The sequence below is a fragment of the Carassius auratus genome, chromosome 41 (assembly GCF_003368295.1).
Source record: "Carassius auratus strain Wakin chromosome 41, ASM336829v1, whole genome shotgun sequence".
Lineage (NCBI taxonomy): Eukaryota > Metazoa > Chordata > Actinopteri > Cypriniformes > Cyprinidae > Carassius > Carassius auratus.
In genome coordinates this window covers 6482688-6492891 of record NC_039283.1, presented here as the reverse complement: position 1 = coordinate 6492891, position 10204 = coordinate 6482688, and positions in this window count along the sequence as shown.

The following is a 10204-nucleotide window of genomic DNA, read 5'->3' as shown; positions in this document are numbered from 1 at the left end:
CTGTAACATCTGAGTCACTCGACTTACATCCTTTAGTTGGAAATGACGGCCGCGTCTCAAAAACTAGTGCACTGCGCATCCTCCTGGTCAGCATCTCGAGCATCACTTGGAACGCCCCATTGAAGACCGAAACGCTGTCTACATAGGCAGCTCACGAGGTTTTGAGGCAAAGCCGGTTTTAATGTCCTTATTTGGTTATTCACCGCATAGAATGGACGTGAATCGCTTCTCTGTTCCTGTGGCGCAGCATCCCACCAGATACAAACTTGCCAAAAGTTGCCGTCTTGCACAATAAAACCGTTATTGATGTCATGTGAGTGATTCTGTTAAAGAATGGCATCTTTTTTTCCCTTTTTTTCTGTAAACAAGTATTCTTCTCTTCCGAGACCGGACAATTCGCGGGGTTTGCTTGCACGTCACGCAAGTGTGTGATCTAGTGATAACAAATGTTTCGCTGCCTACTTAGCTGTTACTTTGTTCATTGAAAATGGCTAAGAGGCATTACAAAAAAATTCGGATGCGTAAATTTAGAAAGAAATTAGAGATTTGCATATTTGGCTTCTGAAAGTGTAGATACCGAAATGAAAGCGTGAGTACACTGAACACGACGTAATACAATATTTTTTAATATAATACAACAACACGTATCACTGTACTAGTTTTCTGTGTTTTTCAGACAGACGAACAGGAACTTGCTAAAGGAAACGCATTTTGAGAACTGAGATCAGCTATTGATATCATCCTGCCACTGTGGTCGTTTTATCTTTTAGTATAAACTAAACTCTGAACCTTTTAAGACAAATTCTCTAGGAACTCACTTGTTTAAAAACAGACACCTATATTGCAAATGGTCTCCATTTCCCATTATTCTACAGGATCACAGACTGTCAAGCTTCTACATGCTTCAGTTATGTACTATGGTCACTGACATGAAAGAAACGTTCAACACGGTCAGACTTGTACAAATGAAAATATGTGGATTGCATATTTTAAATGTGCATTTAAGTTACTAACAGACCATTATAACTGCATATGAAGTATGCAATAAAGCATGCAAACTAAAGTAAAGAAATGTGAAACATTTGAGCTTGATTAAATGAAAACCCAGTATAAAAAAAAAAAAAAGGTCAGAAAAGTTGCACACACATATGATGCTCTCTTACAGCATGTTACTAGATTATGCTCTCACTTCAAGTAACTATTGGAATTGTTAAACACAAGTTTGATATGCCACTTCCTATAAAAATGTAATTCTATGGATTAAAACACTTTCATAATATTTTTTCTTCTCCATATTTTAAAGCAACTGTTTGGTTACCTAGATTTTTCCGAAAATTGTATTTTGCATTCAACAGAACAAAGAAATTCATACAGGTTTGGAACAGCATGGGTGAATAAATGATGATAAAAAAATTCACTTTTGGGTGGACTATCCCTTTAACTGTTGACTTCTTGATTGCTACACTTCCTCTGTGTCCTTGAATAACACGCATAGCATCTGCTGGATAACCTAATCGAACTAAGAATCTCTGACCTTTTGCTCTGATGTTTTGCATCATATGTTTGAAATACATAGAAAGAGAGGGATTTCCAGGGACTGCAATCAGTATAGTTAATTCCAATTACTACATTTTAACTGTATTAATAATGTTGCCATTACAGTGTGGGACTAATTCATGCAACTTTATTGCCATCTGCTGTATTATAAAGCACAATGGTCAATTAAAGGATTACTTCAAGAAACGGGATTAAACTGAGCTTGTTAAATATGATTATAACTGACAACTAAGGAAAATCCCAAATTCAGTATCTTAGAAATGTAGAATATTACTTAAGACCAATACAAAGAAAGGATTTTAAGAAATCTTGGCCAACTGAAAAGTATGAACATGAAAATTATGAGCATGTACAGCACTCAATACTTAGTTGGGGCTCCTTTTGCCTGAATTACTGCAGCAATGCGGCGTGGCATGGAGTCGCTCAGTCTGTGGCACTGCTCAGGTGTTATGAGAGCACAGGTTTCTCTGATAGTGGCCTTCAGCTCTTCTGCACTGTTGGGTCTGACATATCGCTTCATCCTCTTCACAATTAGAATATCATGGCCAATTAAGAACAGGGATACCATGGTCCTTAAACCAGGTACTTGTAGCTTTGACACTGTGTGCAGGTGCCCAGTCCTCTTCATGAAATCTACATCTAAGTTGTTAAGCAGCAAGAAGCATGAAGTCCTCTAAAACCTTGTTGTTGACCTTGGACCTCAGAAAACACAGTGGACCAACACTAGCAGATGACATGGCACCCCAAACCATCACTGACTGTGAATTCTTTTTTACTGAACCTCAAGCAACGTGGATTGTGTGCCTCTCCTCTCTTCCTCCAGACTCGGGGACCCTGATTTCAGAGAACATAACTTTGGACCACTCAGCAGCAGTCCAGTCCCAGGTGAGACGTGTTGTGGAAATTCTAATTCAATAACAATTTGTAGAATGAAAAACCAAACAGAGATTTGTCTTTGTATTGCTTTAACTCTCTGCAGAGAATGATCTGGTTTACACACAGCTTCAGAGTCTGTGTGCAAAGAGATAACACACAGACTCACAGAATCACTTTTTATAGTATGTAAAAAGATACATTGAAGGACAGACTAGGACCTTTGAGCCAATCATGTTGCCCAGTGCACATCACCTCATAACTCATGTACATCTCACGCACCTCTCCCTGGTACGGACCGTCCTGGTACATGGTTCCTCTTTAGAAGTTGTTTTTCAGCCTAAAGCAGTTACGTGCACAGGTTACACAAAGAACTTAGTGTCCCTATGGACTATATATACACTACCTTGATCACTGAATGTAAAAGATACCTGAATGAGATTAATGCAATCAATGCCAAATTAACAAAACTAAACATTTCCTTAACACTCCTCTCTTTTGATCATTATTGATCACTTATATTTAGAAAAATTTGTGAGCACATTACCCCCTTATAGTTTACATCAATCATTCAAGATTTAAAACACCATTACTCTCATAAGGGCGAAATAAAGCATCTGCATTGTTTGAAATGGCAATTAACCCAATGTATTCTTTTTGCCATAAACCATAAACCATTTGCCAACTCCATTCCCAATCATCATTGACATTTACTTCTCTGTTAACCTGTGAATTGAATTAGTCATGTTTTGAATACAGTTCCCACAAGCACAAACACATCCCACTAGGAGATGCGGAGAGCTGGTCCAGGACAAATCTTGCAGTGCAGTCGGCCTCAGTCCTCGTAGTCTCTTCTTGATGCCTTCCGTCATCACCTTAGTAGTGTTCATGAAACGCAGCAGTTCATACCTTGCGATTTTGACTTAAATATGAAGAAGGCTGACCCCAAGTGCCAAAATTACAGTATGGAAGAACTTCTCAGCTCTGTTCCACAGCCTGTGTTCCCTCTTGTCGAGTTGGTCTTGTAGTTTCACTTCAGTGGTTGGATGGTATTTCTCCTAACAGCTCAAGTCCCTTGCTGTCATCAGTTGGCCCAAACTGACCTCAGATCACCCCCACACAGTGATGTTGCTGCGTGTTCAGCTCCCATTCAGCTCCCATCCCATATGTTTATTCACCTAAGTCAGCCAGACGTCCCCCCTTGGCATGGGACAGCTGGTAAATCACTTTACTAAGCTGTAGCCATCTGGTGGCGCTGGAACCTTTTATGTCACATCTGACTGATGGTTTTATTTGCATTATCAGTAATGCTTTCAATTGTACATTATATTATCAATTCTCTGATTTGGAAGTGGGTGTGCCGCTTGAGGCATCATTTGCCTTCTGTCCACTTTGCTTGTGGCACAGATCATACATGATTGACAATACCTGTCTACCAAGGAAGTGAATCCCTTTGTGAACCAATATTAATTTAGCAAATCAAACATTTCCCCTTTACTCATGATCTAGTCCATGTACACGTTTTGCATAGTGTGGGAAAAAGTGTTTTGGCAGACATGGTCTGTCTTCAGTACTCGGCCTGTTTTCAGTTTGCACTCGGCCTTCACCCATTGTTTCTTGTCGTCTGCTGTGGCAAAAGCTTGCATAGCTGTAAGATAATCAGAAGGGAGTGTGAGTTAATCATTGTTAAATGTTACACAGGTAAAAGAAGGTTCTGTTCTCATAGCTCTGTCCTTCGCCGTATCAGCTTACTTGTTACCTAAAATCACAAATCATAACTTTTGGAATGTGTGACACATTTGCAGATAGCAACTAACTTTGGTAGCAAAATCGCTTTAAACAATGCTGCCATTTTATCATGGTTAAAATCAGATGCCACAAAATCGTGAGAAACCCTAAAATAATAAAAAGAATTTGTACAAATGGTAACTGTTTGTCCATCAGCAATTTTGCAAGCCTCCGTCAATGCTACCAATTCAGCCGCTTGCGCAGAGCAATGCGCGTGGAGCGCTCCAGATGTTATTGTTGCATATGCAGTGGTTACAGCTTAACTTGCTCTGTTTTTGCCAATTGTTTGTGTCTCTAGATGCTGAACCATCAGTTAATAGAATTAAGTCAGCATTTTCCAAGGGGGTTTCTTTTGAAATCTGGTCTTGGTTGACAGACCTGTTCAGATGTGGCAACACAATTATGTTCTTCCCCATCCTGCTTCGTAGGGAGCAGTGTAGCTGGATTTAACACTGTGCATCATTTAATTGTGATGTTTGGCATTTCTAATAGAATTGCCTTGTACCTGAGCCGCCTGGCAGATGACAAATGGGATGTTTTTCTGTTCCAACAGGACCACAGAGACCGTGTGTGGCATGAGTAAAGTCACATCAGAGTACCCCACAATTTCCCTTGAACATAAAATAGCTTTTTTTTTTTTTTTTAGCTCTCAGGCAATTTTGGCATGCATGCCTCTACCGGATCGAGCTTACTATAAAAATAGGCCACAGGTCTCCCCCATGATCCTGTAACAGAACAGAAGTAAGAAACCCATTCTCTCATCAACAGTTTGTACAAAATTTCTCTCTGGGTCTGGGAGTCCCAGTGTTGGTGATGTTTATAGCAATAATATATTCTTAAATGCTTTCTCTGCTTCTGGAATCCAGGTCAGTCATGGGGTTGAAAGGCCTTCCCATGAACCAAAGCGCTCAAGGGCGATTCTTTGATAACATAATTTGGAATGAACATTCGACAATACGCACACATGCCCAAAAATGGCATTAGTTGCTTTTTCACGATAAGCTTTAGAATCTTTTGAATTGTCTCAGATGAAGATTTGCCATTTTTAGTGGTGATGACCTAAAAATGTCACCTCACTTTTTACAAACTGCAGTTTTGACAAACTGGCTTATTACCCTCAGCAGCCAAAAGTTCTTAAAGTTTTACAGTGTCTTGTTTGTATGTTTCTGTTCTAAATTCCCTATGAGTATTTATAGTGGAAGGACTATTATTATGAATGTGTGCCGCTAGTTGATGTGAGTTCTGCTATCCCAATTTCACTTTCACTAGCCAATTGCTCTGCCATTTCATCAGTTGTTAATTTGCATGATTGAATGTAAGTTTATTTAATCATTCCTGATTATAGGTCAGCTATGTTTATTTCGTTGTTGTGTATAAATATTCAGCTTGTGTAATCGAACCTTACATTGTTTATAATGTTGTTAGATTTAAGATATACCGTGATTCAAATGTTTATGCTCAATACCGTTAATCGTCTCATGTTGATTAATGTATAATGTGACAGTAGCAAGTTGTTAGTTGCATTACACATCTGTAATTCACATTTAGCAGGTGTGAACTGATGTTTGTTGATTCTGTTTATTTCAGAAAGACCACATTTAACAATTTTGTGGCCATAATTTGTACAATATCCAGTCTAAATGGAGTAATGTTGTACCATATGCTGTGAACCCTAAAATACTTCAGATAAAGAGTTGAACAGTGCCCTGTCTCCTGTCACACTTCTTACCGGATTCCCGTGGTGGATTAGCATCAACACCCCTACCGATCTATTAGTCCCGTTCAGTTTCTCTATCTTTTAAACAGGGAAAATAGGTGTACGCCCAGAGGAATATTCACAGAGCACAATTACCCCAGCTGCTTTTAATGATTCAAAAGCCGGTGTTCATAGAGTCTGTAATCAGACTTTGGAGTGACTTGAACTGGTTTGCAATTTTTAACCAGCCCCAAGTCAAATTTAGATAAAGCCCAAAGTGTCTTAGCACTGGGTGAGTCTACTTCCTCTGCTGCAAGAAATGTTGTCATTGTGTCATCAATCACACAAACTGTACGTACTGTACAGCTTTAACAGCAGGCCCGTGCAAACACATTTGGTATGCAGACAGTGTTGGATTGTATTCAACATTTTCCTCAGTTTTCTCCACCCAATTCACATAAAAAAACACACATTTTTACAATGTCTTCCCTATGGTCATTGTTCTTTTTGGACAATGAAACATGTGGAAGAGAATCAAACAACATCAAACAAAATTTGCTGTTCATTTCTTAAATCCGCGCATCTATTTTATGTCTCGATTAACCATTTCAGGTCTGTTGTTTCTATACATGAAACCATTATTGTTCTAAAATGTAATCTTTTCCCAATGATATATGTGCTGAGCAATGGAAATCAGACAATGGCATAATTCAGAATTAGGTGAAACTGTCTTTTGCAGCCTTGACAAGCTTTTCACATAATTCATCATCTTTCCGTTTACACTGGTAAATACACAACTGCGATTGTTGGATTGTGGCTAAAGTTTGAATTTGGCACTGGGCCACATGCCAGTTTCACATTACCTTATATCTCTTTCTTACAAATTTTGAAGGCAGTTTTCTGACAGTAGTAAACAATGCTTAAAGTTCATCCCATTCTAATCTTTACATCTCAATGGTACAGTGACATTTTCTCTGACCGTATAACCAGATGCAGTAGTAGACCAAACTTAATTTCCACTTTAATTTTGGAATTGGATCTATTTCATCCTTTCTAATTACTGAGTTGCCAGCCCTTTCAACTCCATTAACCCATAATCAATGTGGCATTTGTTAATAAGCTAATTTATGTGCCTATGTTCTTGTCGAGAGAAGATTTATCATTTTCTAATCTTCCAATGTGATCATGTATTTAAGCAAGCATTTTTCTTCATTGCTAAGAGCGGAAACATGAGCAAGCATATTTTCTTTGTTGCAGTGAGCAGAAACATGAGCAAGCATACTTTCTTCATTGCAGTGAGCTTTAGAGAAAATGTGTGTGTTTCAGACTTATCTGTTTGTGCTGCGTGGCCTTGGTGGACTTAGCTCCTGACTCCCCCCTTCTTCTCCAGCTTCTGCTGTGAAAGTCTCTGTTGTCAGTCTGCATCAGCTTTCTCTGGTCCAGCCGCCGTTTGGTTGGTCGAATGTGCACAGTGAAATTTTTCAATGTCCCCTCTCCACCAGTAAAAACAAACATCTGGATCAGTCTGAGACTGTCTTTGTCCTCTGCTCTTCTGCGTGATTTTTTTGGTGTTCACTCTGAATAGAAAGTCAGTCTTGATCCGTTGACATAGTGTTTCCACTGCTTGATGATGTGCTTCGTTGTGTCTCTTTCAAGTCTTTCTCGTTCCATGGTTGAGAGACCATCACAGTTCTATTCAGCCCAGCCGCTTGAATCACGGGGAAAGCTCTGACATGATCTCGTTTTCCTCCAGTTTCTTCTCGTTCAGGCTGTTCGGCTGCAGTGTCACTCTTTCATGAGCTTTTGATCTGGTGCTGACTCCGGCCATAGAGTATTTAATCATTCCAATGACGTTGCTGGTGGCAGAGCAGACGGTTTGGATGATGATGATGCTGTCGAAGTTGTGCTTGTCTTTCGTCGGGCGGTAAGGACTGATGCAGATGCAGTTTCTCTGTAGGATGGAGGCAGCTGTGGTGGTTGAATCTGGTGTTGCTGTGGCATCGATAGGGGTGAAGCCAGGAGTCCAGATCAAAGTCCACTTTGGCACATTGCAGTTTTCTAAGGGGATAAAGAGAAGAATTCTGAACAGTATGATCTGTTCTTTTGTCAGCATTTTCTACAGAACTATATTTTTTCAGTTCTTTCCTAAATGGCATTGAAATTTATTTCTGAGCGTTCTGCTGCTTCATGCCTGTGTTTTAAAGAGTAAAATAAAAATTCCTATGTTTCTGAAACTTGTCTTTTTGCTTGTTTTTCACTTTTTATATTCTCTTAATTTGTTTTCACATTTTTACAAGCTCTCTTTTATTTTCCAAGGTACCTTTTCTTTTTTGGAAAACCATAATTCTCAACCCAGGGTATGACTTCCAGAATTATTGTCCATATTTCTTTTTCATATCATTGTAAATTGGACTGTCCAAATCATCAAGATCGATCTTAGATTTGACATTTCCAGACCCCACCCTGCAATCCTCGACTTTACCTGGAAAGCGTCCTCTTTACCTCACGCTTGGTCATCACCACCGTGTGGCTTCGCACTTACTTGCACGGTCTTATCACCCCCGTCTCGCATAACTGCGAAACTATCCTATTTCATGTACCTGCGAAAAACAGTTTCAAGTACAGGCAAAACGTATGTGTACCTGTGAAAACTCGTTGCACGTGTATCTGCGAAACCATGCTATAGCTCCACGTACCCGTGAAAAAACGTACCTGTGACGTACCTGTGACCTGTGGGGTGGCTTTGACTTGCAACATAAGGTCTAGGAATATCAAACCGCAGTTTACCAAATTAGAAACCCAATTTTGTAATTTTTTTCAATATGAGTAGAATTTCAAAATCAGTCTAACCATTTATAGCATGCGTTTTCTAATCCGTTGAGAAACCAGCAGTGAAGTTCCACAAGCCCTCAGACGTCAGTCCCCCCTTCCCTGAAACCTCTTGGGGTTTAGGGCTAAACCCTTTGTGGGTTTAGGGTGATCAGCCAACTAACGTCCTCAGGTCCCGGACGATAAGCTGTGGAATCCCATCCTCGTCGCTAAGTTTGTTGTGGAAATTCTAATTAAATAACAATTTGTACTGCAGCAATGTGGCGTGGCATGGAGTCGCTCAGTCTGTGGCACTGCTCAGGTGTAATGAGAGCACAGGTTTCTCTGATAGTGGCCTTAAGCTCTTCTGCATTGTTGGGTCTGACATATCGCATCTTCCTTTTCACAATTAGAATATCATCAAAAAGTTGATTTATTTGACTAATTCCAATCAAAAAGTGAAACTTGTATATTATACTGATCAGGCGAGTTTGCTGGCCAATTAAGAACAGGGATACCATGGTCCTTAAACCAGGTACTTGTAGCTTTGGCACTGTGTGCAGGTGTCAAATCCTGTTGGAAAATGAAATCTCCATCTAACATGAAGTGCTCTAAAACTTCCTGGTATACGGCTGTGTTGACCTTTGACCTCTGAAAACACAGTGGACCAACACTAGCAGATGACATGGCACCCCAAACCATCACTGACTGTGAACATTTTTTACTGAACCTCAAGCAACTTGGATTGTGTGCCTCTCCTCTCTTCCTCCAGACTCTGGGAACCTGATTTCAGAGAACATAACTTTGGACCAATCAGCAGCAGTCCAGTCCTTTTTGTCTTTAGCCCAGGCGGGACGTGTTGTGGAAATTCTAATTCAATAACAATTTGTAGAGAATGAGAATGAAAAACCGAGTTTTGTCTTTGTATTGCTTTAATTCTCTGCAGAGAATGATCTGGTTTACACACAGCTTCAGAGTCTGTGTGCAAAGAGACAACACACAGACTCACAGCCCACTTTTTATAGTATGTAAAAAGATACATTGAAGGACAGACTAGGACCTTTGAGCCAATCATGTTGCCCAGTGCACATCACCTCATAACTCATGTACATCTCACGCACCTCTCCCTGGTACGGACCGTCCTGGTACATGGTTCCTCTTTAGAAGTTGTTTTTCAGCCTAAAGCAGTTACGTCCACAGGTTACACAAAGAACTTAGTGTCCCTATTGAGTATATCTACACTACCTTGATCATTGTATGTTAAAAGATACCTAAATGAGATCAATGCAATTAATGCCAAATTAACAAAACTAAAAATTTGCTTCCACTCAGCTTTCTGTTAACATGCTTGGATAAAGCACTTTGAACAGCCAGCTTCTTTGGCAACGAATGTTTGTGGCTTACCCTCCTTGTGAAGGATGTCAATGATAGTATTCTGGACAACTGTCAGATCAGCAGTCTTGCCCATGATGGTGTAACCTA